We start from the raw sequence: 8,472 nt of genomic DNA on the forward strand, positions 1-8,472 counted from the left end.
TGTACTGACATGTATGTGTAACTGAGATGCAAACACACACACACTACATGTTAATGTTTTTAAATGTATGTAAATTGTAAGGTATTTTGTCTGTTATGTCACCACTGGCGTCGGCTAATGGGAATCGTTACAAAAAAAAACACAAAAAAAACAGGTGGACATGCTTTCGCCGTTTTGGGTGTGTCATCAAATTAAACTTGGTTACTTTCGTAACCTCGGTTCTCTGATAATAATGAGTGAGATGTATCGAAATGGGATTCAACGGAGGTGGATCAATAACAGGAAGGACCAATCACACAACGTCTGTCGGAGACAGACAGGTTGAGTGGCGAATGAACCAGAAAGTATAAGTAATTAAATACTATACTGACTGTTCTCTAGCTCGATAGAGAGGGTTCTCCATTAATTGAGCCGAGTTGCTGTTGGCTTGCTGAAAACAATCCCAAAAACCAAGTAGGCTAAGGGAGTAGTGAGCCAAGAAAGCCTGTTCTCCTAGGAAACCAACCACATGTAGCCTCGGGGTTGAATCGCAAGAGTACGACAGGACTCCACCAAGACAAAAGGGAACCATTATCAGGTTTTATTCCCTGCCTCGCTCAGCTAGAGGGATGGCACCCCCTAGTGGTGTTCCGAGGAGGTGCACTCATAAACCTGTTCTGTGTTAACGCAATAGACAGATTTGAGGCAAAATACTGCATGGCATGGGAAAAGGACCATGATAGATTCCAACTGACAATCTGTCATCCTGCTCCGTTGTCTGATGCGACCCGAGGGAAAGTGGACATGCTGACTTTCGTCCTTAACTGGAACCTGAAAAGGTGCCGATGGGTGAGTCTAGGTGAGGAGAGCTCTCCTCCATTTCCCGTGTGAACAAGGCCATGAAAGTGAGGTTCTGCACAAGGAACATACACTACCATTCAAAAGTTTTGGATCACTTAGAAATGTCCTAGTTTTTGAAAGAAAAGCAAAAATGTGTATCCATTAAAATAACATCAAATTGATCAGAAGAAAGTTATTTGTTTCTAACCATTTTGAGCCAGTAATCGAACCCACAAATGCTGATGCTCCAGATACTCAACTAGTCTAAAAAGGCAAGTTTTACTGCTTCTTTAATCAGAACAAAAGTTTTCAGCTGTGCTAACATAATTACAAAAGGGTTTTCTAATGATCAGATAGCCTTTTAAAATTATAAACTTGGATTAGATAACACAATGTTCCATTGGAACATAGGAGTGATGGTTGCTGATAATGGGCCTCCCATGTAGATATTCCATTAAAAATCAACCGTTTCTAGCCACAATAGTCATTTACAACATTAACAATGTCTAACACTGTATTTCTGATCAATTTGATGTCCCAGCTGTGGGGCCCGGGTCTACGGGGCAGGCAGAAGTTTGAATGCTTCGCCTTCTTTCTTACGTACAGTGCCTTGCAAAAGTATTCATCCCCCTTGGTGTTTTTCCTATTTTGTTGCATTTCAACCAGTAATTTAAATAGATTTTTATTTGGATTTCATGTAATGGACATACACAAAATAATATACACAAAAAGTGAAATGAAAAAAATTAACTTGTTTAAAAAAATACAAAAAATGTAAAATAGAAAGGTGCATGCAGTTGAAGTCGGAAGTTTACATTTTTATTTATTTATTTATTTCACCTATATTTAAACAGGTAGGCTAGTTGAGAACAAGTTCTCATTTACAACTGCGACCTGGCCAGATAAAGCAAAGCAGTGTGACACAAACAACAACACAGAGTTATACATGGAATAAACAAACACACAGTCAATAACACAATAGAAAAAGTATATATACAGTGTGTGCAAATGAGATGAGATAAGGGAGGTGAGGCAATAAATAGGCCATAGTGGTGAAATAATTACAATTTAGCAATTAAACACTGGAGTGATAGATGTGCAGAAGATGAGTGTGCAAGCAGAGATACCTGGGGTGCAATGGAGAAAGAAAATTAATAAAATAAGTAACAGTATGGGGATGAGGTAGTTGGATGGGCTATTTACAGATGGGCTATGTACAGGTGCAGTGATCTGCTCTGGCAGCTGGTACTTAAATTTAGTGAGGGAGATATGACTCTCCAGCTTCAGTGACTTTTGCAATTCATTCCAGTCATTGGCAGCAGAGAATTGGAAAGGAAGGCGGCCAAATGAGGAATTGGCTTTGGGGGTGACCAGTGAAATCTACCTGCTGGAGTGCGTGCTACAGGTGGGTGCATACACCTTAACCAGATACATTTAAACTCAGTTTTTCACAATTCCCTGTCTTAGGTCATTTAGGACCACCACTTTATTTTAAGAATGTGAAATGTCAGAATAATAGTAGAGAGAATGATTTATTTCAGCCTTTATTTCATTCATCAGATGCCCAGAGAGTCAGAAGTTTACATGCACTCAATTACTACTTGGCAGCATTGCCTTTAAATGGTTTAACTTGGGTCAAACGTTTCAGGTAGCCTTCCACAAGCTTCCCACAATAAGTTGGGTAAACTTTGGCCCATTGCTCCTGACAGAGCTCGTGTAACTGAGTCAGGTTTGTAGGCCTCCTTGCTCGCACACGCTTTTTTAGTTCTGCCCACAAATGTTCCATTGGATTGAGGTCAGGGCCTTGTGATGGCCACTCCAATACCTTGACTTTGTAATGCTCCGGGTGTCGTGGGTGTGGAGTCAAACGCAGGAGACAGAGAGTGCAATGTTGTGCGTCTTTAATAGCACCAACGCACCAAAGGGTGCTCACAATAGTAACGGCCCCAAACACAGGGAATGAAAATGTGCAACGGAAAAATCACGACCAGGCACTAAAACATGTTCTGCCATGGCCAGCGAAGAGCCCGGATCTCAATCCCATTGAGCACGTCTGGAACCTGTTGGATCGGAGGGTGAGGGCTAGGGCCATTCCCCCCAGAAATGTCCGGGAACTTGCAGGTGCCTTGGTGGAAGAGTGGGGTAACATCTCACAACAAGAACTGGAAAATTTGGTGCAGTCCATGAGGTGAAGATGTACTGCAGTACTTAATGCAGCTGGTGATTACACATGATACTGACTGTTACTTTTGATTTTGACCCCCCTTTGTTCAGGGACACATTATTCAATTTCTGTTAGTCACATGTATGTGGAACTTGTTCAGTTTATGTCTCAGTTGTTGAATCTTGTTATGTTCATACAAATATTTACATATGTTAAGTTTGCTGAAAATAAACTTAGTTGACAGTGAGAGGATGTTTCTTTTTTTCTGAGTTTATATACCTGCTCTGAAAGGTCCCAGAGTCTGCAACACCACTAAGCAATGGGGCACCACCAAGCAAGCAGCACCATGAAGACCACGGAGCTCTCCAAACAGGTCAGGGACAAAGTTGTGGAGAAGTACAGATCAGGGTTGGGTTCTAAAAAAAATATCAGAAACTTTGTACATCCCATGGAGCACCATTAACTCCATTAATAAAACATTTAAAGAATATGGCACCACAACAAACCTGCCAAGAGAGGGCCGCCCACCAAAACTCACGGACCAGGCAAGGAGGGCATTAATCAGAGAGGCAACAATTAGACCAAAGATATGGAAGTGTAGGCCAGAAAAAAACCATTGCTTAAACCTGTTTGGGCTGCAATCCCGTTAACGGGATGATATGACAACAGCCAGTGAAAGTGCAGGGCGCCAAATTCAAAACAACAGAAATCTCATAATTAAAATTTCTCAAACAAGGCCTCCCAGGTGGTGCAGTGGTCTAGGACACTGCATCGCAGCGCTAGCTGTGCCACCAGATACTCTGGATTCGCGCCCAGGCTTTGTCGCAGCCGGCCGCGACTGGGAGGTCCGTGGGGCGATGCACATTTGGCATAGCATCGTCCGGGTTAGGGACGGTTGGCCGGTAGGGATATCCTTGTTTCATCGTGCACCAGCGACTCCGGTGGCGGGCCGGGCGCATTGCACGCTAACCAAGGTCGCCAGGTGCACAGTGTTTCCTCCGACACATTGGTGCGGCTGACTTCTGGGTAGGATGCGCGCTGTGTTAAGAAGCAGTGCGGCTTGGTTGGGTTGTGTTTCGGAGGACGCATGACTTTCGACCTTCGTCTTTCCCGTGCCCATACGGGAGTTGTAGCGATGAGACAAGATAGTAACCACTAATAATTGGATACTACAAAATTGGGGAGAGAAAGGGGGTAAAATTCAACAAAAAAATAAAATAATTAAATCCTCAAACATATCTTATACCGTTTTTAAGGTAGTCTTGTTGTTAATCCCACAACAGTGTCCGATTTCAAATAGGCTTTACTGCGAAAGCACCACAAATGATTATGTTAGGTCACCACCAAACCACAATAAAAACAGCCATTTTCCCAGCCAAAGAGAGGAGTCACAAAAAGCACAAATAGAGATCAAATTAATCACTAACTTTTGACGATCTTCATCAGATGACACTCATATGACTTCATGTTACACAATACATGTATGTTTTGTTTGATAAAGTTCATATTTATATAAAAAAATCTGAGTTTACATTGGCGCGTTACATTCACTAGTTCCAAAAACATCCAGTGATTTTGCATAGCCACATCGATTAAACAGAAATACTCATCATAAATGTAGATGATAATACAAGTTATACACATGGAATTATAGATATACCTGTCCTTAATGCTGTGTCAGATTTAAAAAAAAAAAAATTACGGAAAAAGCAAACCATGCAATATTCTGAGATGGCGCTCAGAACAATCAAGTCAAATTAGTCAACATAAACCATAAATGACATGCTAAATATTCCCTTTCCTTTGATGATCTTCATCAGAATGCACTCCCAGGAATCCCAGGTCCACAATAAATGCTTGATTTGTTCGATAATGTCCGTTATTTATGTCCAATTAGCTACTTTAGTTAGCGCGTTTGGTACACATATCCAAACGCTGGAGCTGGTCGACCATTTTTTCGGACAAAATCTTCAAAAAGTTATATCACAGGTTGAAGAAACATTTCAAACTAAGTACAGAATCAATCATTAGGATGTTTTTATCCTAAATCTTCAATAACGTTCAAACCGGAGAATTCCTTTGTGTCTTGACGAGGAACGGAACGCAGGAAGATATCATGCAGTATGCGCGTGACCTGGAACTGGCTCTCTGCCAGTAGTCTTGACTCATTCCCCTGTCATTCAGTCCCACATCACAGTCGAAGCCCCATGCAAACTTCTATAGACGGTTGACATCGAGTGGAAGCCCTAAGAGTCTTCATTCATATCTCAAGGGGATTTCAATAGGGAATGGGTTGAATATATACCATCCTCAGATTTCTCACTTCCTGTTTGGATTTGTTCTCAGGTTTTTGCCTGCCATATGAGTTATGTTATACTCACAGACATCATTCAAACAGTTTTAGAAACTTCAGAGTGTTTTCTATCCAATACTAATAATAATATGCATATATTAGCAACTGAAACTGAGGAGCAGGCCGTTTACTCTGGGCACCTTTCATCCAAGCTACTCAATAGTGCCCCTGCAGACATAAGAAGTTAAAGATAAAATCAAGCAATCTTTGGTGTTCTCCAAAAGGCATGGGGGAGACTCCCGAAACATATGTAAGGAGGTACTCTGGTCAGACGAGACTAAAATTGAGCTTTTTGGCCATAAAGGAAAACGCTATGAATGGCGCAAACCCAACACCTCTCATCACCCAAAGAACTCCATCTCCACAGTGAAGCATGGTGGTGGCTGCATCATGCTGTGGGGAACTGAAGGAATGATGGCACTAAATACAGGGAAATTATTGACGGAACCCTGTTTCAGTCTTCCAGAGATTTGAGACTGGGACAGAGGTTCACCTTCCGGCAGGACAATGACCCTAAGCATACTGCTAAAGCAATACTCTACTACTAACTAGATGATAGGCTATAAATGCCCGGCGAAAGTTGTGCTATTCATTGTTGATAAGTCACGGCTCGCTTTCAAACATTGAAGAGCCCAAACTCCAAGCGGGGGCACAAGTGCTGCCTGAGCATGTTCCTTTCCTAGATGAAAATCCTTCCCTGCAATCATGGAACCGCAAGTGCAAGAACATGGGGGCTTCAACCACTTGGCATGGCTAGCTCTGGGATGGGCTAGCAGTGGCCATTGCATAGAACAGGGCTTGCTAATACAGAGACACCTGTTGTGAAAACAACGTGGTAGCACAGAGTCTTTGAATAGGCGTAAGCTAGCTTGATAGAAGCCTTGCAACTAATGGCTAGCTAGAGTGAGCACAGTATGAACTCTATAGCCACAAGGCTAGTAAGGTGTTAGCTAGCTAGCAGCTAATTTGTGTGGCTAAGGCGCTCTAGCTAGCAGAAGGAACCGCATGAGAGCGGTGTTTGACTTTGGGTTGATATTCTCCCACGACCGTATACCCGTAAGGTTAAAACAGTCGTTCTAGTTAACACAAATGAGTGAATCGTTGCAGTCGGAAAGTATTCACTCCTTGGCTTTTTCCAAATTTTGTTATGTTACAGCCTAATTCTAAAATGTATGAAATCTTTTCTCATCAATCTACACACAATACCCCATAATTATGAAGCAGAAACAGGTCTTTAGAAATCTTTGCCCATTTATCAAAAATAAAAACAGAAATACCCTATAAGTATTGTGCCACGAGACTCGAAATTGAGGTCAGGTACATCTTGTTTCCATTGATCATCCTTGTGATGTTTCTACAACTTGATTGGAGTCCACCTGCTGGTAAATTCAATTGTTTGAAAATTATTTGGAAAGGCACACACCTGTCTATATAAGGTCCCACAGTTGACAGTGCATGTCAGAGCAAAAACCAAGCCATGAGGTCAAAGGAATTGTGCGTAGAGCTCTGAGACAGGATTGTCTTAAGGGACAGATCTGGGGAACGGTACCAAAAAATGTCTAGAGCATTGCGAAGGTCCCCAAAAACACAGTGGCCTCCATCATTCTTAAATGGAAGAAGTTTGGAACCACCAAGATTCTTCCTAGAGCTGGCCACGCGGTGAAACTGAGCAATCAGGGGAGAAGGGCCTTGGTCAGGGAGGTGACCAAGAATACGATGGTCACTCTGACAGAGCTCCTTAGTTCCTCTTTGGAGATGGGAGAACCTTCCAGAAGGACAAAGATCTCTGCAGCACTCCATCAATCAGAACCTTATGATAGAGTGGCCAGACGGAGCCACTCCTCAGTAAAAAGGCACCTAAAGGACTCAAACCATGAGAAACAAGATTCTCTGGTCTGATTGAACCAAGATTGAGGAAACATCTTGAGGAAACCTTGCACCATTCCTACGGTGAAGCATGGTGGTGGCAGCATCATGCTGTGGGGATGTTTTTCAGGGACTGGGAGACTAGTCAGGATTGAGGGAAAGATGAACAGAGAAAAGTACAGAGAGATCCTTGATGAAAACCTTTTTATTTATTTTATTTATTTCACCTTTATTTAATCGGGTAGGCAAGTTGAGAACAAGTTCTCATTTACAATTGCGACCTGGCCAAGATAAAGCAAAGCAGTTCGACACATACAACAACACAGAGTTACACATGGAGTAAAACAAACATACAGTCAATAATACAGTACAAAAATAAGTCTATATACAATGTGAGCAAGTGAGGTGAGATAAGGGAGGTAAAGGCAAAGAAGTCCATGGTGGCGGTGTAAATACAATATAGCAAGTAAGACACTGGAATGGTTGATTTGCAGTGGAAGAATGTGCAAAGTAGAGGTAGAAATAATGGGGTGCAAAGGAGCGAAATAAATTAATAAATACAGTAGGGAAAGAGGTAGTTGTTTGGGCTAAATTATAGATGGGCTATGTACAGGTGCAGTAATATATGAGCTGCTCTAACAGCTGGTGCTTAAAGCTAGTGAGGGAGATAAGTGTTTCCAGTTTCAGAGATTTTTGTAGTTCGTTCCAGTCATTGGCAGCAGAGAACTGGAAGGAGAGGCGGCCAAAGGAAGAATTGGTTTTGGGGATGACCAGAGAGATATACCTGCTGGAGCGCGTGCTACAGGTGGGTGCTGCTATGGTGACCAGCAAGATGAGATAAGGGGGGACTTTACCTAGCAGGGTCTTGTAGATGACCTGGAGCCAGTGGGTTTGGCGACGAGTATGAAGCGAGGGCCAGCCAACGAGAGCGTACAGGTCGCAATGGTGGGTAGTATATGGGGCTTTGGTGATAAAACGGATTGCACTGTGATAGACTGCATCCAATTTGTTGAGTAGGGTATTGGAGGCTATTTTGTAAATGACATCGCCAAAGTCGAGGACTGGTAGGATGGTCAGTTTTACAAGGGTATGTTTGGCAGCATGAGTGAAGGATGCTTTGTTGCGAAATAGGAAGCCAATTCTAGATTTAACTTTGGATTGGAGATGTTTGATATGGGTCTGGAAGGAGAGTTTACAGTCTAACCAGACACCTAAGTATTTGTAGTTGTCCACGTATTCTAAGTCAGAGCCGTCCAGAGTAGTGATGTTG

Source organism: Oncorhynchus tshawytscha, linkage group LG04 (genome assembly GCF_018296145.1).
Source record: "Oncorhynchus tshawytscha isolate Ot180627B linkage group LG04, Otsh_v2.0, whole genome shotgun sequence".
Classification (NCBI taxonomy): Eukaryota; Metazoa; Chordata; class Actinopteri; order Salmoniformes; family Salmonidae; genus Oncorhynchus; species Oncorhynchus tshawytscha.